Here is a 22,452-nt window from a genome sequence, read left to right on the forward strand (position 1 = left end):
GTTCGACCGTGTGTACGCGGCATTAGCAAGCCCAAATTGTCTGTATTGACCTAAGCATGTGACTATCCAGTGATCTCAATCCTCCTTCAATAAACTTGCGGAGATAAAAAAGGAAAGAAATAGTGTCATTTTATTAAGAACATATTTTGAGGTAATATTGGATTTTATTTTTACCTTTAAGCGACTGTTACCTAGGCAAAACTGGTAAGAGATGCATATATCTTTCTCTGTCCTCTTTATACTTCCAGACAAATTTTGATTAAAACTTCAGGGTAGAATTATGCATATTAAGAAGGATTTTAAAAACCTCACTTGCATTGATAAGCTTATTTATATCAAGCTGAGCTATTTTACATCCTTATTAAGAATAAGAATAACTATGAAGACTTTCTACAAAATTTTACAGATAAACCATCCCCAACCTTGGGTTCCCACTGGCAGTGAAAGTAATCAGTAGTGCTACAGGTCACTCTCTAAACACTTTTCCACCACATGCCTGACAATAACCTTTTAATTTATATGCAACTTATACACAGTCTAAAGCCCCGTACACACAATCGGAAATCCTGCCAGTAAAAGTCCGATGAGAGCTTTTGGTCGGAAATTCCAACCGTGTATATTCTCCATCTGACTTTTGCTGGCAAATTTCCGCGAGCAACAGATTGAGAGCAGGTTCTCTATTTTTCTGACAGAAAAAGTTCCGATCAGAAATTCTGATTGTAGCAATTATGATGCGCAAAATTCCTACGCATGCTCAGAAACAATTTGTCGCATTGAACTTAATTTTCTCGGCTCGTCGTAGTGTTGTATGTCACTGCATTCTTGACGGTCGAAAGTTCAGAGAACTTTTGTGTGACCGTGTGTATGCAAGCCAAGCTTGAGAGGAATTCCGTCGAAAAAAACATCCAAGATTTTTCCGACAAAAACTCAGATCGTGTGTACGCGGCATATGGTCTGTGTTATCACCTTGCCATGTATAAAAGTTTTGGCAATAATACAACCCCAATTCCCAAAATATTAGGACACTGTAAAAAAAAAAAAAAAAAAGAAGACGACATAAACAGAATGCAACGATCTGTAAATCTCATAAATCCATATCTTATTCAAAATAGAAAATAGAAAACATTTGAAATGTTTAAACAGAAAATGTACCATTTTAAGAAAAAAATAAGGTACATTTTTAAACTGGTTGGCAGCAACATGTCTCAAAAAAGTTGGGACAGGGAATAAAAAAAACTGACAAACATTTTGCAATGAATTATATGAATTAGCAGAAAGTCAGTTAACATGATTGGGTATAAAGAGTATTTTAGAGAGCCACAGCATCTCAAAAGATAGGCAGAGGACCACCAATCTGTGAAAAGCTTCATCTAAAAAAAAAAAAATGTCAAACAAACAATTTCAGAATAATGTTTCTCAACATAAAACTGCAAAGACTTTATTATATCATCTACAGTACACAATACCATCAAAAAAATTTGAGGAATTTGGAGAAATATTTGTGCACAAGGGACAAAGCCTGAAATGTAATATTGAATGCCCCTGGTCTTTGGGCCCTCAGACAGCACTAAATTAAAAACAGATAATTCTCTGATGGACATCACTGCATGGGTTCAGGAATACTTTCAAAAATGACTCTCTGTAAATAGTGAACAGTAAACAGGTTGCAGTGCCATCCAAAGATGTAAGGTAAAGTTATATCATGCATAGAAAAAGCCATATCTGAACATGCCACGGTCTTCTCTGGGTTGACAGGCATTTTAAATGGTCAACTGCAAAGTGGAAAACTTTTCTGTAGTCAGATGAATCGAAATTTGCCATTCTTTTTGGCAACCATGGATGCCGTGTCCTCCAAACTATAGAGGAGCGGGACCTTTCAACATGTTATCGGTGCTCAGTTTAAAAGTCTACATCACTGATGGTATGGAGATGCAGAAGTGTGTATGTAATGGGCAGCATTGATGGAAAGGTGCCATCAATGCTGAATGATAAAGCCAGGTTTTAGAGCAGCATATACTTCCATATAGACAACGTATTTTTCAAGGAGGGCTTTACATATTTCAGCAGGACAATGCTAAACCACATACTGCATCTATACCAACAGCATGTCTTTGTAGTAGAAGAGTCCGGGTGCTTAACTGGCCTGCCTGCAGTCAAGACCTTTCACCAATTGAAAATATTGCATCAGACAAAAATACAGCAAAAAAGACACAGGATTGTAGAGCAGTTAGAATCCTACATCAGGCAAGAAAAAAGACAATGTTCTTCTCCCAAAACTCCAGCAGCCATTCTTCATTTCCCAGATGTTTACAGAGCTTTTTAAAATAAGATGACGAGGATGCTTCACTGTGGTCAACATGGCCCTGTCACAATTTTTTTTCAGATGTATCGCTTTCATCAATTTCAAGATTACCCAATTTTTTCTAAAACGATACATTTCTTTTTTTTTTTTTTTATGTGATATGTTTTCTTTTTTCTTTTGTGAATAAAATATGGGTTTAGAAGATAAGAAAATCATTGTATTCTGTTTTTATGTAGATTTTACATAGCTTTCCAGCTTTTTTGGAATTGGAGTTGTATTATAAAGAACCCAATGAGGTCCCTGAGATATGGACAGTCACCTGCTGGATTACTTGACTGGATAGAGGTTGACATTGGAAATGTCTTGACTGCATTCACCAAAATGCTGCCAATATTCATATTCATCAACTAGGCCACTAAAGGGCACTTTGTCCATTTTGTATTCCACACCAAGAACCCTTGTTACAACTAATTCCACGTTATGATAAATGTACATGTACACACACAGACCATTAGCCAAAATGTCAGAAATCGCAAGAGAAAAACAACCAAAGTACTGCAATTATTTGCTAGTTTTCTGTAAATATACTGTAATTCCCACAATTCTGTGCCGTAAAAGTGTTGAATTTAAGAGGATAACAGATTAAAAGAGAAAAGTGGTCACTATGTATTTTAGACACAGACCCTTTATTATTAAATATCACATTCTATAACATGCAGGATTATAGTTGCAGACCACAAAATATTGTATTTGAACATTTCCTAATAATCTATTACTGTATATGTGTTTTTTTATTTATAATTAGGACTTTTTGTCTGTTGCTCTATGGAGAAAAAGTATTTTGGGCAGACAGGTGTTCTTAAATTATGAGGTTACAGTTTACTAAAAAACGTTGTTAAGGCACTACATGTAAAACTATTTCCAAACTTTTTTTTAAATGTACTGAAAACAAGGGAGGGGGGACTCGCACCTTGGGCTTTTCTTGAAGACCAATTAAAAAAAAACACTCTGTCCCACAGTTATCTAACAATAATTCCAGGAGACAAAAAGACAAAGTTGCTCACTTTTATAGGGCATCAGATAATGCACTAAAATCCATCAAAACCTAATCCTATTGTACAACAAGGAAGTTTTTTTTAAAACCTACTAAGTAATGAATTCTCAGCTTCACCATAGTCCAAATAATGTTCATATTGCAATTAGGATCCTGTTTCCATGGAAACAGGCCTGTCTGAAGATGACTGCTACAGGGACACAGGCCATTCATATGATTTTTCTGCAAAGAAGTTTTCCCAGTTTTAAGTAAAAACTTGATTATCAACTAAATATTTTACTCAAAAGGGAAACTAATCGTGTACACTTGTCCTGAACGGAATAAAAATATACTTTTTGTGCCTGCAAATCCTAGTATAACAGATGGCCAGCTCTACTTTCTTTCCAATGTGCCCAACTTTCCCAAAGTTCTTAGCACTCCTTCTGCTATCTCAAAAGTAAAAACTTCAGTCAAATATATTTATATGTAATGGCTTTCCGCTAAGTACAACTTGATTTTTTTCACTGCTGGATTTTTGTAGCTAATTAATTACATATACAGTGCCTTGCAAAAGTATTCAACCCCTTGGCATTTTTCGTGTTTTGTTGCCTCACAACCTGGAATTAACATGGATTGTTTGAGGATTTGCATAATTTAATTTACAGAACATGCCCATAAACTTTGAATATTTTTTTTTTTATTGTGAAGCAAACAACAAATAGGACAAAATAACAGAAAAAGTCAATGTGCATAACTATTCACCCCCCTAAAGTCAATACTTTGTAGAGCCACCTTTTGCAGCTATCACAGCTCCAAGTCGCTTTGGATAAGATCTATGAGGTTGCCACATCTTACCACTGGGATTTTTGCCCATCCCTTCTTGCAAAACTGCTCCAGCTCTTTCAAGTTAGATGGTCTGGGCTTTGACTAGGCCAGTGATGGCGAACCTTGGCACCCCAGATGTTTTGGAACTACATTTCCCATGATACTCATGCACTCTGCAGTGTAGTGAAGCATCATGGGAAATGTAGTTCCAAAACATCTGGGGTGCCAAGGTTTGCCATCACTGGACTAGGCCATTCCAACACATTTATACGTTTCCCCTTAAACCCCTCAAGTGTTGCTTTAGCAGTGTGTTTGGGGTCATTGTCCTGCTGGAAGGTGAACCTCCGTCCTAGCCTCAAATCACACACAGAGTGGTACAGGTTTTGCTCAAGAATGTGTTGGGTTTTCGGCAGACATAGTGTATTCTTTGATGGCCAAAAAGTAAAATTTTAGTCTCATCAGACCAGAGCACCTTCCTCCATACATTTTGGTAGTCTCCCACATGCCTTTTCACAAACTCAAAACGTGCCATTTTGTTTTTTGATGAAAGTAATGTCTTTCTTCTGGCCACTCTGCCATAAAGCCCAACTCTATGGAGCGTACGGCTTATTGTCATCCTGTGTACAGATACTCTAGTTTCTGCTGTAGAATTCTGCAATGCCTCCAAGGTTAGCTTAGGTCTCTGTGCTGCCCTCCATGCCTGTTCCGTGAGTTTTGGTGTGCGGCCGTCTCTTGGCAGGTTTACTGTTGTGCCATGTTCTTTCCATTTGGTTATGATAGATTTGATGGTATTCCTAGGGATTATCAAAGATTTGGATATTTATTTTATAATCTAACCTGACTTGTACTTGGTCTTCATGGCAGCTTTTGGTTAGTGGTGCCCCTTGCTTAGGTGTTACAGCCTCTGGGGCCTTTCAAAAAGGTGTGTATATGTAATGACAGATCATGTGACACTTAGATTGCACACAGGTGGACATCATTTCACTAATTATGTGACTTCTGAAGGTAATTGGTTGCACCAGAGCTTTTTATGTGCTTCATAACAAAGGGGGTGAATACATAAGAACATGAAAATTATTATGAAAAATATAAAAAATCAGCAGCTACAAATATTGCAGCTGCTGACTTTTAATAAATGGACACTTACCTGTTCCAGGGTCCAGCGATGTTGGCAGCAGATAACGAGCAATCACTCGTCTCTCGGCTGCCCCAGCCTCCATCCTCTATCAGGGAATCGGTAAGTGAAGCGTTGCGGCTTCACTGCCCAGTTCCCTACTGTGCATGCACGAGTCGCGCAGAGCAATGAGACTGGTCCCCGCTGTGTCCTGGGAACTGTGTGTTTCCCAGAACACAACGGGGGACGGGGCATCTGCAGCTAGCTGCATCTAGCTATTCCCGGAAGTGGGTGCAGATACCTGGATTATACAGGTATCTGCACCCCCCTCAGTGCTGAAAGGTGCCAATTGTGGCACCGGAGGGGGTGAGGGTTCCGATGAGCGGAACTTCCACTTTAGGTTGGAGGTCCGCTTTAACAGGGCACAGACTGCAATAACTGACAGGTGTTTGAATCCCTCTCCACTCTATCCAAAGCTAAAAAAAAAGTTTTGCCCACAGTTATACTGTAAGATAATGGATATTGCCATCAATTATTCATCTAATAAATTAGATAGACTCTTTAAACCGTGCTGGGATAATTACAAAAAAATATATAAAAACCACGTGCATACACACAGCGTTGCTAGCGCTACCCTTATTTAATAAATAAAACAATTCATACAAGTCTTAATTAAATTATTCATAAACAAATGATCCATCAAAAAAGTGCCCGTACTTTTATGTAAAGTGTTCAGTGCTCTTGATCTAGAGTGCTCAGTGCTGTGCTTCTTCCAAAACTAACACTATACAATTAATTCTGTTTTTTATCCAGTGACATTAAAATGAACACACTGTGCTTCACAAAACGCTGTGTTCAGTGTAATCCCTCACCTCCACACCTGAAAACTCACCAGACCTCCATAACCCTTTTCAAGCAGAAAAGCGGGTCAAGTTGCTCTTGTATCCCCCAGGAATAAACCATGAAAAGCTTCCACCACTCCTTGTAATTATAGCTCATCACATACATGTCAGAGAACAGAAGAAGGCCTCCATAGTGAAAAAACATTATTAGAATTTGCATAAAAACATATAAAGTACCCATTCAAATGTAACAGTGAAATCGCCCTGCACAAAGGAATAATGTGCGCAATAACTAAGGTACCGACTTGCTTCACCGTTCCTCTGTGCAAGCCTGATCCTTGATAATCTACCTCACTTCCGGGTATGAAGAGCCACTTCCAGGAGTATTGTGTGGGATGATGTCATTTCCTGTAGCTCTAACCAACGCATTTCGTCACTTGACATCCTCAGGGAGCGCTAAAGGAAACTACCACCTACTCTTCTTGTACTCAAAACATAACCTTTCCTTGCTGTTGCCTCACAGATTGATCCGATTGGCACAAATCCTCATTTTATTTGGTGTATGGGTCCCGCTACTTATAAATGCTAAATTGCAACTATTCTTACATACGGTTAAACTCCAAGGATTTATTACTCTTAATTCTTATTTTTGTGCTCCTAAAGATAAAACCTATAGCATGACTGTATATAAGGACAGCACCTATAAACTTGAAAATGTCAATAAAAGCCAAAAGTTAAAGTTATATATTGCACCTAAACCCTCAACTTTCAGCAGCCTCTTACCCAAATGAATTAAAATAAATTAGAAATAAAACTAAGTGGTTGTAAATCCATGAAATTTGACCTAAGCACAAATATATGTGTTGTTCATGTATCTCTCTCCAAAGCTCTAAGTGTTGTTTCCTTCTAGTGCTTCGTTCCTCTGTTATCAGCAGTGTTACCTCTGACAAGTTCCCTAACATGTGATAAAATCAGCTGAAAATTTGTGTTGGGGAGGGAGCTTAGAGGTAGATAAGCAGAGAGCTTGTCTATTCAAATGACAGCTCTGCATGTTCCTTTGTTCCTCTACTGAGGGAGGGGGGGGCTGGGTGGCTTTCCTCCAATCAATTCTCACACAATGTAAGCCCAGACTTCTCACCCACTGCTGAAAGAGGAAGAAAGATTATCACAATCTGCACTTTTCAAATAGTGTAGAAAGGGAAAGACAGCAGATATACATGTAAAACTTATGTAGGAAGATTTGCTTCATCTCTGTGTATCATCTGAGGCTATTCCCTTCACTGGGTACAGGAGAGGGGTTTACAACCACTTTAAGTCAATATCTCTATTTAATCCAAAGGGTGCCAAAGTGTCTAGCATGCATATCCATTTAGTCTTATTCTCACGTGCGTCCTTATATCCTGACCTCTCCAGTGTCCTACCTTCCTCTACCTTTTTTACTGTGGTATTCCTTAACCACTTGCAGACAAGCCACTGTCATTATACTGCGGCAGGTTGGCACAATCCCACGAACTGTTGTAGCTGTACATCAGTCCCTTAAATGCCTATAGCAAGTGTGCACCCGGCGGGGGAGCTGATGCATGTGGCCTGTGGTCACGATGACCGCCGGCTACACGTGATCATGGGCATGAGAGCCAGAACAGGGATGTGTGTGTGTAAACACGCAAATCCCTGTTCTGTGAGGAGAGAAAGAACGTCTGTTCCTACTAACTTGGAACAATGATATGTCTCTTCCTCTAGTCAGTTCCATCCTCCCCCCCCAGTTAGAAATAAACGAGGTAACACATTTAACCCCTTGATTGCTCAATAGTGTTAACACCTTCCATGCCAGTGACATTTATACAGTAATTAGTGCATTTTTATAGCACTGATCGCTGTATAAATGTGTATAAATGTCAGTGGTCCCAAAAATGTGTCAAAAGTGTCCGATCTGTCCACCGCAATATTGCAGTACTGCTAAAAATCGCTGATCACTGCCATTACTAGTAAAAATAAATAATAATAATAATAAAAATGCCATAAATCGATCCCATAGTTTGTAGACGCTATAACTTTTGCACAAACCAATCAATATACGCTTATTGCGATTTTTTTTAGAATATATTGGCCAAAACTGATGAAGACATTTGATTTTTAAAAACATTTTTTGGGGAAATTTATTACAGCAAAAAATATATATTTTTTTCCAAAACTGTCGCTTTTTTTGTTTATAGTGCAAAAAATAAAAACCGAGGTTATCAAATACCACCATAAGAATATTTGTGGGGAAAAAAGGGAAGTCACTTTTGTTTGGGTACAGCATCGCATGGCCACGGAATTGTCAGTTAAAGCCACATAGTGCTGTATCGCAAAAAATGGCCTGGTCATTAAGCAGGCAAATCTTTCGGTCTGTAAGTGGTTAAAATGTCTTGATACATTATGTTTGGCGTAACTTTTCTTTATGCTGTTAATGTGTTCATGAATGCGTTTACTGAGTTTTCTGGTGGTTCTACCTACATACTGGAGACCACAAGGGCACTCCAATACATAGGTCAAATGCATCCTCATTCCTGAAGCTGAAGCATAAGCACCCTAAAAGTCTCACATTTGCTTTGTTTCTTTTCTATTTGTTATTAGGGACGTGGTGCCGAGTTTACCCAGGCATGCCTAATCATAAAAAAGGATGACGAAAAGATTTGTTTTGCTACACTACTACATAAATATTATCTAAAAAAAAATAAAAATAAATGATATATTATAATTAGCAGATGGTAAGCTGCACTCTCAGTTCCTTATTAGTCACAAAGTTAAAAATTATTTCTCACTACTGTTTCACAACTTCACAATATTGCTGCGTAAACCCAGCTCACAACCGTGGATACAAAATGTGTCAATCCACCTCTTGATAGATTTTTTTTTTTATCAAGGGGTTGTCAGCAGGATGTTGATACTCCCAAATGCAGCATTGGAGAAAACCTTGAAATTCCTGTTTTTTTCTGGGTTTTTTCTTTTTTGCAACAATCTGTAAAAAAATCCCTTTGACGCCCATATAAATCAGGTGCTTATGATTTACAGAACATACAGCTATTCTTGGGAGGTAAGGCCCTGTTATTAAAATTTCAGAGTGGAGATTCATATTCTTACAACCTCCAGTTCCTAAATTATTATGGTATACAAGCCCGGCATGAGACAGGACTCCAAACAAGGGATCTGCAAATTGATTAATTTTTAATAATGCTTATAGATACATAAGATATGGATGACAACATGCTGGATTCTGCCAGAGAAGTAGCTTATATGCTGCAGATACTCTCAACCACTGAAGAACACATGCTTTATAAAGTCTTATGTGACCAAACAAAACTTTCCTGAAGACAAAATCAATAATACACTACAGTAGAGAAGAGTATTAATATACATGATTATAAAGTAGAATTTACCTTTTTAAGCATGTCTTGTTTTGCAGTAGACAACTGTTGTTATGCTTCTTCCTGCACAGATCTGGGACACAGCAGGAAACCTGGTGATAACAACAACAGATTATTTGACCATAAGGAAAGAACACATCGTAGGCTTATTGTACATGGGACGTTTTTACAAACCCTCCTGAACGATTTAATTTGACAGATAATAACCCATGTTTAAAACGTCAGTTTTGCCACGTTTAGTGGCGTTTTGCGTTTAAAAAAAAAAAAAATAGCCAAAAATGAAAAAACACCTGTAAACAAAACACGGCTAAACATGAGTTACTGCGTTTGGCCACATTTAGAAGCGTCAGCACTTGAAATGCCTGTAAACTCAGCTTCTGAACGCATTTTTTTGCATTCCAAAAAATGCCACTAAACTCAACTGTCTAGAAACAACTGTAAACGACCCTGTGTACATGTACTCATAAGATAACAGAGGAGAGTTCAGTGGCAGTTGAACAAAACTGCCAACAGGGCCTTAGGCCCCTTTCACACTGAGGGTTTTTTCAGGTGCTACAGCGCTAAAAATGGCGCCTGTATAGCGCCTGAAAAAAGCGACTACTTTCACTCCAGTGTGAAAGCCGGAGGGCTTTCACACTGGAGCAGTGCACTGGCAGGACGGTAAAGAAAAGTCCTGCTAGCAGAATCTTTGGAGTGGTGTATTCACCGCTCCCAAACCACTCCTACCCATTGAAATAAATACGGCAGTGCGGCTATACCGCCGGCAAAGTGCCGCTGCAGCGGCACTTTACGGGCGGTTTTAACCCCTTTTCGGCCACTAGCGGGGGTTAAAACCGCCCCGCTAGCGGCCGAATACCGCCGACGCCTGCACCGCGCCAGTGTGAAAGGGGCCTAAGAGTGTTAAACAAAAAATTTATGCAGGCAGAATGGAGCATATATAAAAAAAATAAAAAAAAATCAATGAGGTAGTAACAAACAAATGGATTTTAGAAGGAGGAGGAGCTCCAGCCAGAACTTTGTTTTTAAATATAGAACATGGGGAGAGGGAGACAACCTCTGCATATTTTAAATCTGTGTCCTTGTCCTGCCAAGCCTACCACCATCTCTGGGCAAGGAAGTGAGCCCAATGGGAAAACCGATCAGAGGTTGTAATTTCTCATTAACCTTGAAAGACAATAGTTGCTACAAGAGCCAGATGTAGACAAAAAAGCTCACATAAGCTGGGTATACACAATCAGCAAGTTGAAAAAGAAAGGGGGCAGTGGAAGAAGGGGAGGATCAAAAAGCCTTTTTACACAATGCGCAGAATTAACCCCTTAGGTTACACAGTTAGTATAACAAGCATGCTTTAGTGCATAAACAGACTGATTTTAGTGTTGTGGGTTTAATAACTCTTTAAGCGGAGCTACATGTGACTTTATTATACAATCAAAAAAAATAAATGTAGAAGAAATGAAGAAATGGCTTAGCTAAAGAATAGTGGTCGTTTCTGAAAAACTATTTTTTATCAGTATATATTGCAACCAATTAGGTTTCACTGAAAATGAAACCAAGGACTTCAATGATTTCTACAAGCAATGCCTTCGATGCTCTCTCATAAAACATTAGTACACCCAGGTTACAGGTCTTTTTAGCCTATGTACCACCACTCCCAAGCTGTAAAATGGAAGGGTTTAACAAGATGCTAGTTATGGCATTGCTATACATGAAAAGATCTCAAATCTATCTAACCTTTAGGGCCACACTGTCCAAGGGGCAACCACATGTTAAACCCATGTTTAAGTGGGCACAACACGGGTTCTAAGATAAGGTTACCATTTGCACTTGCTTTTTTACTTCATGGCCAACTTTGGATGCACTTGAGTCCCGCAGAGGAACTGTGGATGTACGTCTGCATAGGTCACAAGAATCTCTGCAGATCAAGAAACATGCCATCTACTGTTTGCATGTAAACTAGAATGTCAGGCTGGGAGTTCTGTATGAGGATATGAAATAAGTAAGAATATATCTACAATAATGAATTTTGGTAATTTTCAGGGTTATAGTTGTACATCATCATCTTTACGTAAAAAAAAAAAAAAAAAATTAAAAAAAGGATAACACTACGTCTTTAAAAAATATCATGTTTGGCATAAATCTTGAACAGCATGAATATCTAAATTGGTTGTAAAGTCTCCAGACACCCTATGCATTATGCATAAATCTCCCCTCAGAGCCCCTCCTTTTTCTCCTTTTGAACCCAATCGTTCCAGCATTGTGCATGAGCCCAGCAACTCCTCATTGGATAGATTGATAGCAATCAAATCCAGTGACACTGAAGCGAAGGGCGGGGCCAGGGTCCTGCTGTCTGTGTCAATGGACTCAGGAGCAAGACTCGTGACCGCACTCACATGGGTGCCCCCAGGGAAAGTGGCACCCGATGAAAAGGAGGAGCGCTGTCAGGCGACCCCAGAAGAGGATCGGGCCGATCTGTGCAAAAGCCTTGCACAGAGCAGGTAAGTAGAACATGTTTGTTATTGAAGGGACAAAAATGAACCTCTACAACAACTTTAAAGCTAAAGTTTAGCAAAGCAAGAAAAAAAAAGAAAAAAAATCACAGGTCATGTTACATGCAAGGTACACTATAAAGCAAGTTTTCTCAATGTAGGAGGAAGAGGAAGAGGAAAAGGGAAAAGGAAGAAGAAGCAGAGGAAAAGGAAGAAGAAGCAGAGGAAGCAGAGGAAGAGGAAAAGGAAGAAGAGGAAGAGTAAAAGGAAGAAGAGGAAGAGGAAAAGGAAGAAGAGAAAGAGGAAAAGGAAAAAAAGGAAGAGGAAGAGGAAAAAGGAAGAGGAAAAGGAAAAGGAAAAAAGGAGGAAAAAGAAGAAGAGGAAGGGAGGAGGAGCTTCACTGTCGGGGGCCTTGTTCACTGCAGCTTCACTAAAACTTGGAACAATCACAGCACTGGAAGTTCAGCAGTAGGATGAAAACTGGGCTTCCCTACAGTGAAAATTTCTCTAGGATCCAGCTGCCTACACAACGTGGAGTCTACTTAATTACAGGTAAGGAAGGTCACTAAATGTATATAGTCAGCATCTGTAGCTGCTGACTGAATTTATTTTTATTTTTTTAACAAGACCCAAGATCCTCTTTAAAGTGATCACATTTACATATTGTACATATTGTTCTCAAGTGTAGAAAAAAAATCTATGCTTTATACAGTACAGCAAACTTTTCTAAAAGGTGCCTAGTAACATTATATAAAATTAGGTAGTTACAGTTCACTAGAGTAATCATCTAATGCAAGTTTAGCAGATCATTCCTATCCAGGCCTTGTCAGGGCAAGAAAGCATCTGATGAGCTGGATTTTTCTAGCCAATTGGTGGTGCAGCCAATATGTGGGCAATTGGCTGCCGATCATATTACTGGACGTTTAAAGTTTTTACTCATGCTGTTCACTGTCCCCACTGAATGAAGTGGCAGGTGCGCAAAGAAAATGTACAGTATCTCACAAAAATGAGTACACCCCTCACATTTTTGTAAATTATTTATTATATCTTTTCATGTGACAACACTGAAGAAATGACACTTTGCTACAATGTAAAGTAGTGAGTCTACAGCTTGTATAACAGTGTACATTTGCTGTCCCCTCAAAATAACTCGACACACAGCCATTCATGTCTAAACTGCTAGCAACAAGAGTACACTCCTAATTGAAAATGTCCAAATTGGGCCCAAAGTGTCAATATTTTGTGTGGCCACCATTATTTTGCAGGACTGCCTTAACCGTCTTTGGCATGGCATTCACCAGAGCTTCACAGGTTGCCACTGGAGTCCTCTTCCACTCCTCCATGAAGACATTGTGGAGCTGGTGGATGTTAGAGACCTTCCATTTGAGGATACCCCACACATGCTTAATGGGGTTTAGGTCTGAAAACATGCTTGGTCAGTCCATCACCTTTATCCTCAGCTTCGTTAGAAAGGCAGTGGTCGTCTTGGAGGTGTGTTTGGGGTCGTTATGTTAGAATCCTGCCCTGCGGCCCAGTCTCCGAAGGGAGGGGATCATGCTTTGCTTTAGTATGTCACAGTACATGTTGGCATTCATGGTTCCCTCAATGAACTGTAGCTCCCCATTTCCAGCAGCACTTATGCAGCCCCAGACCATGACACTCCCACCACCATGCTTGATTGTAGGCAAGACACACTTGTCCTTCAATCCTCATCTGGTTGCTGTCACACACGCTTGACACCATCTGAACCAAATAAGTTTATCTTGGTCTCATCAGACCACAGGACATGGTTACAGTAATCCATGTCCTTAGTTTGCTTGTCTTCAGCAAATTGTTTGTGGGTTTTTTTGTGCGTCATCTTTAGAAGAGGCTTCCTTTTGGGACGACAGCCATGCAGACCAATTTGATCCAGTGTGCGTCATATGGTCTGAGCACTGACAAGTTGACCCCTCACCCCTTCAACCTCTGCAGCAATGCTGGCAGAATTCATATGTCGATTTCCCAAAGACAACTGGATATGTCACTGAGCACATGAAATCAACTTCATGGTGAGGCCCGTTTTGAGTGGAGCCTCCTGTTAAACCACTGTATGGTCTTGGCCACTGTGCTGCAGCTCAGTTTTAGGGTGTTGGCAATCTTCTTACAGCCTAGGCCACCTTTATGTAGAGCAACAATTCTTTTTTCAGATCCTCAGAGAGTTCTTTGTCATGTTGAACTTCCAGTGACCAGTATGGGAGAGTGAGAGTGATAACACCATATTTAACACGCCTGCTCCCCATTCACAACTGAGACCTTGTAACACTAACGAGTCACATGACAACAGGGAGAGAAAATTGATAATTGGCCCCAATTTGGACATTTCTACTTAGGGGTGTACTCACTTTTGTTTCAAGCGGTTTACACATTAATGGCTGTGTGTTGAGTTATTTTGAAGGGGGCAGCAAATTGACACTGTTATACAAGCTGTAGACTCACTACTTTACATTGTAGCAAAGTGTCATTTCTTCAGTGTTGTCACAGGAAAAGATATAATAAAATATTCACAAAAATGTGAGGGGTGTACTCACTTTTGTGAGATACTGTATGTATATGCTGAGGGTATATGGAGGATTAAAGCAAACCTGTTGGGCAACCTATGGACAAAGCACAAGTTTGCTTCCACAGTATCACTACTAATATTTATTTTTAGCAGATTTCATATTTGAGCATCATATAAAAAGAGGAATCTAAGATGCAATCAGAATTCGTATTGCGTGCATGTGTGGTACACTGGCCAATAATAGTGCTTAAATGCTATATTACTACTGCATGGAATTCTTCAGAAACAACTCATATAATATGCTGCCACATCTCCCATATACTTTGAATTGTAAAGGAATCTATCTTATCAGACTAGTAATGTATAGCAGGGCTGCATCATTTAATGCAGTTTAAAATAGGTGCACAGTGTGTAAAACAAATCACTTCTCTGACAGAAGCAACATCAAAAGCAATAATTATTATAAGACAGGCATTCAATGTGAAAATCAATGCATTTTAATAGCACACCATGGAGCAGATGTATTCACAAGGTGACCCCTCCAGCATTTATAATGAATAGCCATGTCTTTATCTACCTTTTATCGTTGGCAAGAGGGTGCGAAGGTGCTTGGGGTGCCTCACCTTTTATGTACAATAAGCAGAACATCAATAATAATGTCAGCTGCTTTCACCCATGTGATGGTAAAATATTTTACATAAATGAACACCCATGCACACAGGTTCTTCAAGGTTAGCATGCTGTTCAACTAATTATGGAAACTGATTGGTCTAAACAACTCTATCAATTCTTTGGCATATAGAAAGGACATCCTAGTTGTTATATAATTTATAAATTTTAAAACATTTATTTTCACATGTTCAAGTCGGCACTATTACAAAGGAAAAGGCTAATCTATATTTGGAAACTTGAAGCACTTAGCATGCTTGGGGTGTGCTTTTCTTTCCAAGCCTGTGGTTGCTGTGTGATTCACCTGTCAAAATGCTCTATTCTCTAATGCAAGGGTCTCCAAACTCCAAACTTTCTAACCAAAGGGCCAGTTGCAGCGAGGCGAAGAGCGCCCCCCGTCCTTGGCGTCAGCGAGGCGAAGAGCGCCCCATCATTGGTGGCACTTAGAGGAACAGTGCCCAGTCACTGGCGTCAGTGGGAGGAACAGTGCCCCGTCACTGGCGCCAGTGGGAGGAACAGTGCCCCGTCACTGGCGCCAGTGGGAGGAACAGTGCCCCGTCACTGGCGCCAGTGGGAGGAACAGTGCCCCGTCACTGGCGCCAGTGGGAGGAACAGTGCCCCGTCACTGGCGTCAGTGGGAGGAACAGTGCCCCGTCACTGGCGTCAGTGGGAGGAACAGTGCCCCGTCACTGGCGTCAGTGGGAGGAACAGTGCCCCGTCACTGGCGTCAGTGGGAGGAACAGTGCCCCGTCACTGGCGTTAGCGGGAGGAATAGTGCCCTATCATTGGTGTCAGTGGGAGGAATAATGCCCCAAGGGCCAGATAAAGGCATGCAAAAGGCCGCAGTTTGGAGATTGGTTCCATCTCCATGCTTGGTCTTATGGAGCCACCCTTGCATGCATGCTCCTAGCTAGAACTACAGTTGAGTATGCATATACAAACAGATATCCCAAAGCCTAAAATGCCAAGTCACTCCCCTGCTTTTCCAACCTCTTAGCAAATGCAATAGCAACAGGAGCTGGAGACGGTTATGAACGTGTTCCTTATTTCCTTGGTGCATGCAATCTCTTACTTGTACGTTTGAAAAGTAAAGCAGAGCAGCCTGGAGTTGGCTTACACATTCAGCAACTATTTACCAGGGAATGTTCTCCTGCTTCATCTGAGTACATTGATTTTAAAAAGTTAGAACATTGAATACTACTTCAGTGTAATGATGTAGGTTTTATTATTCGGAAGGAAAAAAACAGCACTCATTAAAGGCCATGTAAAGCTGAACTAAGCTAAGGATTAAATTTGAAGTGTCCTCCTCTATTTAATTTTAGAGGGGCTAGTGGGTGAAAGTCTGCTAAAGTACAACTGTCCTCGCTGACTACAGAATCAAATAGCTTCTCAATGTCATGTGTCTTTGATAGTAGAGAAGATTAATGGGATCATTTGTTGCTATGGACAAAGCTCTTTTTTAACAACCCTTTAAGGGGGCCCAGTGTTCAGTTGGAACCATGCTGTAATCACAATTTCCAATTTAGCATGTTACAGATGTGTAATTGGTAGAGAAATAATGACTAGGAAATCTAAGCAGGGCTATCAACCCAAAATACAAAAAAACGGGACGTCCCGCCACTTCTGAAAGCATTCCATGAGAAAGCCAGCCACCGGCTGAAAAGAAGAAAAAAATAAAAAATACCGGGGTTATGGCTGATAATCCCGGTAAAAAACACTTGCAAACCAATATGTATGTATATATATATATATATATATATATACCCACGTACGTACGTGTATATATATATATATATATATATATATATATATATATATATATATATATATATATATATATATATATATATATATATACACACACACACACACACACATATACACACACACACACATTGTGCTCATAAGCTCTGAAGTCATTTATTATCAATAAACTGTGTTTACTCTTTTTAAAACAAAATGACAAGAGAAACTACCCAAATGACCCTGATAAAAAGTTTACATACCCTGGTGATTTTGACATGCACACAAGTTTACACAAAGTGGTTTGAATGGCTATTAAAGGTAATCATCCTCATCTGTTTGCTTGTAATTAGTGTGTGTATATAAAAAGGTCAATGAGTTTCTGGACTCCTGACAGACCCTTGCATCTTTCATCCAGTGCTGAACTGACATTTCTGGATTCTGAGTCATGGGGAAAGCAAAAGAATTGTCAAAGCATCTGCGGGGAAAAAGTAGTTGAACTGTATAAATCAGGAAAAGAATATGAATAGATATCCAAGGAATTGAGAATGCCAATCAGCAGTGTTCAAACTAATCAACAAGTGGAAAATGAAGGGTTCTGTTGAATCCAAACCACAGTCAGGTAGACCAACTAAAAATTTCAGCCACAAATGCCAGGTAAATTGTTCGGGATGCAAAGATAAACCCACTTTGGGTAAAATGCAGGACTCTCTGAAAACATATGGTGTGGCTGTTTCAAGATGCACCATAGTCGAGTCGCCAGAAGAAAGCCATTACTTCACAAATGCCACAAAGTATCCCGCTTACAATACGCCAAACAGCACAAAGTCATTTGGAGTGATGAGACCAAAATTTAGCTTTTTGGCCACAAGCATAAACACTACATTTGGAGAGGCCTGTGATGAAAGGTACACCATTCTTACTATGAAACACGGAGGTGGATCGCTGATGTTTTGGGGATGTGTGCGCTATAAAGGCACAGGAAATTTGATCAAAATTGATAGCAAGATGAATGCAGTATGTTATCAAAAAATACTGGAGGAACATTTGCATTCATCAGCCAGGAAACTGCGCATGGGACGTATTTGGACATTCCAGCATGACAATGATCCAAAACACAAGGCCAAGTCGACCTGTCATTGGCTACAGCAGAATAAAGTGAAGGTTCTGGAGTGGCCATCTCAGTCTCCTGACCTCAATATCATTGAGCCACTCTGAGGAGATCTCAAATGTGCAGCAAGACAGCCCAAGAATTTACAGGAACTGGAGGCTTTTTGCCAAGAGGAATGGGCAGCTTTACCATCTGAGAATATAAAGAGCCTCATCCACAAATACCACAAGAGACTTCAAGCTGTCATTGATGTTAAAGGGGGCAATACACGGTATTAAGAACTGGGGCATGTAAACTTTTGATCAGGGCCATTTGGGTAGTTTCTGTTTGTTTTTATTTAAAAAGCGTAAACACAGTTGATTGATAATAAACGGCTTCAACCAAACTAACCATGAGTGAAAGAAAAGTTTTTGCGTTATCATTCATATTCTCTGAAAAATGAGCAAGAAATCATAAATTCTGCCAGGGTATGTAAACTTATGAGCACAAGAAAATTAATGCAGCCACTGCATCTAACGATTGGTAAGCTGTAATATATAAAATTTTTAGTTTTGGGTTTAAAAACGGTTTTAAAAGCAGAACTGTAGGAATACCCAAGTTCAATTATGCATTATTATTTTTTTAAATATATAAATTTCTGTTTTTAAATACTACTAGAACTGCCTCAAATTTGTCTGTATAGTAACAGAGTGGGAGAAGCTCAATCCAGGTACTTCTGCCTTGTGTCATGTCTTTAGGCACTAGAAGCTAGGACGGAGGCACGGGACAAAGAGGATGCAGGCTAAAATTGTAAACACCATTACCAACAATCTGGTTAAGAAGTGTGGTAGAGTTATGTGAATTCCAGCATCGTCAAAGCCTGTAGCATGTCCATCGGCACCTGGTCACACCATTCCTGCCACTGTTTTCTGGACTGAGAGCACTGACTGAAACCCTCTCACTGTGAAAGCTGCACGCCCAGGATGGGCATGGCAGGTATCACCTGGTAGGGTGGTGGGATCAAAATGAAACAGTAAAAAGTCATAGCACTCCTCTGTAAAAAGGTTATCTTCCACAAAACATTTTTTGTTTTTGCTTTTTCCGATTAAGCTTCCTTGAAGTAGACTATCTACTAAAAAATAGAGAAAGAAACATGCATACGTATAAAAATTAATTTGATTTAATTAGTACTGCTCTCACAATGCTCTACGTCAACAGTCACTCTTCAAGCTTGTCTCTCAGGATTGTCATCTTCTTCCCAGCATGAGCTATTTTCATGAAGATGCAGCTCAGGACACTTAAAGCTGAAGTTTGGGTATGTATATTATTGTATAGTAACATTTCATCTTCCACCAAACCAAATGTGTTTGTCATACCTGGAAGATCCCTGTGGAAGCCAGCTACTACAGTGATTGCCTCTAGCTTCTAGGTCTAGTGCCAAGCAGATGCCTTGCTGCTTATTGAACATAGGAGAATACTTGCTCGGCACAGGCACAGTTCAGAAAACACTGTGCAAAACCAGCAGGAAAGTATAACAGGTTTGGTATTTTAATTAAAACTTGCCAAACAGAGTCGCGTCTGGTACGTCGCTAGAATTCAAGTTGTTATACTGGGATGATGCTTGCAAGCTGCAGACATCATCTCGGTACCGTATGTTTAGGACCGATGGTCAGCTCTCTTGTAAAAGCAATCCTAGCAGCTATCTAGTCTACTGGATTGGTTTTACAAGCAGTACCCCCCCCCCCCCCCAGGATCTTCTGTCCCACTGGGAGTCCTGATCAACCAGATCGGCTTTGTCCAGCTCATCCCCGAAGCGATGACATCACTTCCAGTGTACCCGAATGTAAACAACACCATTTATAAAAGCATTTGATCTTGGTATTTTGAATGTTTTTAAAGGGCAGAGGAGTACCTGTCACATGTCTATTGCTGTCACAAGGGATGTTTGCATTACTTATGACAGCAATAAAAGTGATAAAAAAAAATATTTAAAGTGGCAGCATAAAAATAAATCATTTTTAAAAAACAAATTTATTAAAAGTGCCCCGCCCCCTCCAATCAAAGGCAAAAGCATACGTCGGTCCTGCACGCACACAAGCAGCGATCGTGTCACATGAGAAGTAATACCATGAATGTCAGATCATTAGCAGTAATTCTAGCACCAAACCTCCTGTATACATCTAAAGTGGTAACCTGTAAAGGCTTTTAATGCATCACCTATGTACAGAAAAATGTATGTTGAGTTCAGCTTTAACCACTTGCTGACCAGCCGCTGTCTGTATACTGCGGCAGCTCGGCAACATCCTGTGAGCCGTCGTAGGTATACGTCGGCTCGCGGGATCTGGATATCAGGTGCACGTGTTTGCTGCACTGCGGGGGTGCCGATGCTCATGGCCGATGGTCACGATGGGCAGAACAGGGACGTGTTTGTATAAACACACAAATCCCTGTTCTGTGAGGAGTGACAGATCGTGAGTTTCTAATAGCTAGGAACCAAAATCTGTAATTTCCTCTAGGTCAGTCCCCTCCCCTTACAGTTAGAAACACACAGGGAACAGTTAACCCCTTGATTGCCCCCTAGTGTTAACCCCTTCCCTGCCAGTGTCATTTTTACAGTAATCAGTGCATTTTTATAGAACTGATCGCTGTATAAATGACAATGGTCCCAAAAAAAGTGTCAAAAGTGTCCGATGTGTCTGCCATAATGTCGGAGTCACGATAGAAACCGCAGAGCAGATCACCGCCATTACTAGTTAAAAATAATAATAAAAATGCTATAAATCTATCCCCTATTTTGTAGACGCTACAACTTTTGCACAAACCACTCAATATACGCTTACTGCAATTTTTTTTTACCAAAAATATGTAGAAGATTACATATTGGTCTAAACAGGAAAAAAATAAAATTTGTTTTTTAAAAAACAAATGCGGATATTTATTATAGCAAAAAGTGCAAAATATTGTGTTTTTTTTTTCAAAATTGTCGCTCTTTTTTTGCTTATAGCGCAAAAAATTAAAACTGCAGAGGTGATAAAATACCACCAAAAGAAAGTTCTATTTGTAGGAAAAAAAAAGTAAATTCTTTTGTGTACAGCGCCGCACGCTCGCGCAATTGTCAGTTAAAGTAACCCAGTGCTGTATCGCAAAAAATGGCCCGGTCATTCAGCGGCCAAATCTTCCGGGGCTGAAGTGGTTAAGAAAACATACTTGAATAAAAGTTTTTTTTTTAAATCACGAGTTTAGTGTCACTTTAATGGAAACCAGAAGAAGATGTCATAGAACTACCAAAATGTGATTTATTGGCAGAAGATAGTATAACCCATATCTCGGCATACGTAATGAGAACAGAAGAACTAAAAATGTGCAGTATCCTTTAGTTAAAATTGCTGCAGACAATATAAAAATGATAGTGCCCACTGACACCCAGATGACTTGCCGACTCTTTGTCTAGGAGCCAGAGAGTGTGCTTTCCAACTGGTGGAATTACTTTTTTACAGGTATTTCACTTATATGTCATAAATAAAAAAAAGATTTTTATTGTGTGTGTAAAATTAGGAAGTTTGTTTGAGCACTCCATTTCCACAGTTAATTTATTTAGGGGCATTTCATAATTACATTTTTTTTTACATACTCTATATGAAATACGTTATACCCATCTTAGTGTAAAGGGCGTGAGACAACATTATATCCACTAGAACATTTGAGAAATTGCCTTTTTTCATCCACAAGATGGTGTGATATAGTCCGTTTTACTAAATAATCAAAAACTATGTAACCTAAAGTTGTGATATATGTAATAATCTTTATTCAACTCGCATCACTTGCCAATTGCCACTATATTGAGAAATTTATGGACAAACCAGTATGAATTAAAAAAAAATTCTATCATCCAATGGCGATTCAGCGATTGGCATAGATGTTCGCAATACACGGCGAAGGTCACGCCTCCTGATGACGTCCAGGAAGTGACAAAATGCGCAGGAGGGACTTCCAGCAAAGCAACTTCGACCAGTTGGAAGGCATGCTGGCTCCAAGGAATCTAAGTGCCAGGGGGGCACCATCATTTGTGAGTGCAATACTTTATGTTGTTTGGAGCAGTCAATTAAAACATATTGCATTGTTACCTATTTCAGTTCCTTCTCTTTGTTGAGCATATGGGCATGGAGCATTTGTGACGGGTGGCGTGTTTAAAGCAGACCAGTGATTACAAGTGCTGTTTGACCATTCTAGGCATGGGCTAAGCTGGTCAACTATATTTGGTGAGTGAAATTCCATATGAGGGCACCAGTGGTGAGGTTATGATGAACACTGGAGCACAATTGCATTGGTTGCACAGAACAAGTGTTTTGTACTAGGAGATAAGCAGCCAGATCCCACTGAAGCACTTTTAAGTGGACTTATA

At 39.8% G+C, this 22,452-nt stretch overlaps 1 protein-coding gene across 4 annotated transcripts in view; it reads right to left on the reverse strand.

Moving 5' to 3' along the window:
- The window catches only part of ENOX1 (ecto-NOX disulfide-thiol exchanger 1), a 784,997-nt gene that overhangs the window by 609,830 nt on the left and 152,715 nt on the right, over window positions 1–22,452 (reverse strand). For all 4 annotated transcript variants that reach the window (XM_077483208.1, XM_077483202.1, XM_077483205.1 and 1 more), the window contains exon 2: window positions 9,536–9,615. The gene's annotated coding sequence lies outside the window, so the exon portion shown is untranslated. The remainder of the gene's footprint in view (window positions 1–9,535; window positions 9,616–22,452) is intronic.

This window comes from Lithobates pipiens, unplaced genomic scaffold, assembly GCF_037356315.1.
Source record: "Lithobates pipiens isolate NorthernLeopardFrog02 unplaced genomic scaffold, aLitPip1_a1.2 Scaffold_16, whole genome shotgun sequence".
Lineage (NCBI taxonomy): Eukaryota > Metazoa > Chordata > Amphibia > Anura > Ranidae > Lithobates > Lithobates pipiens.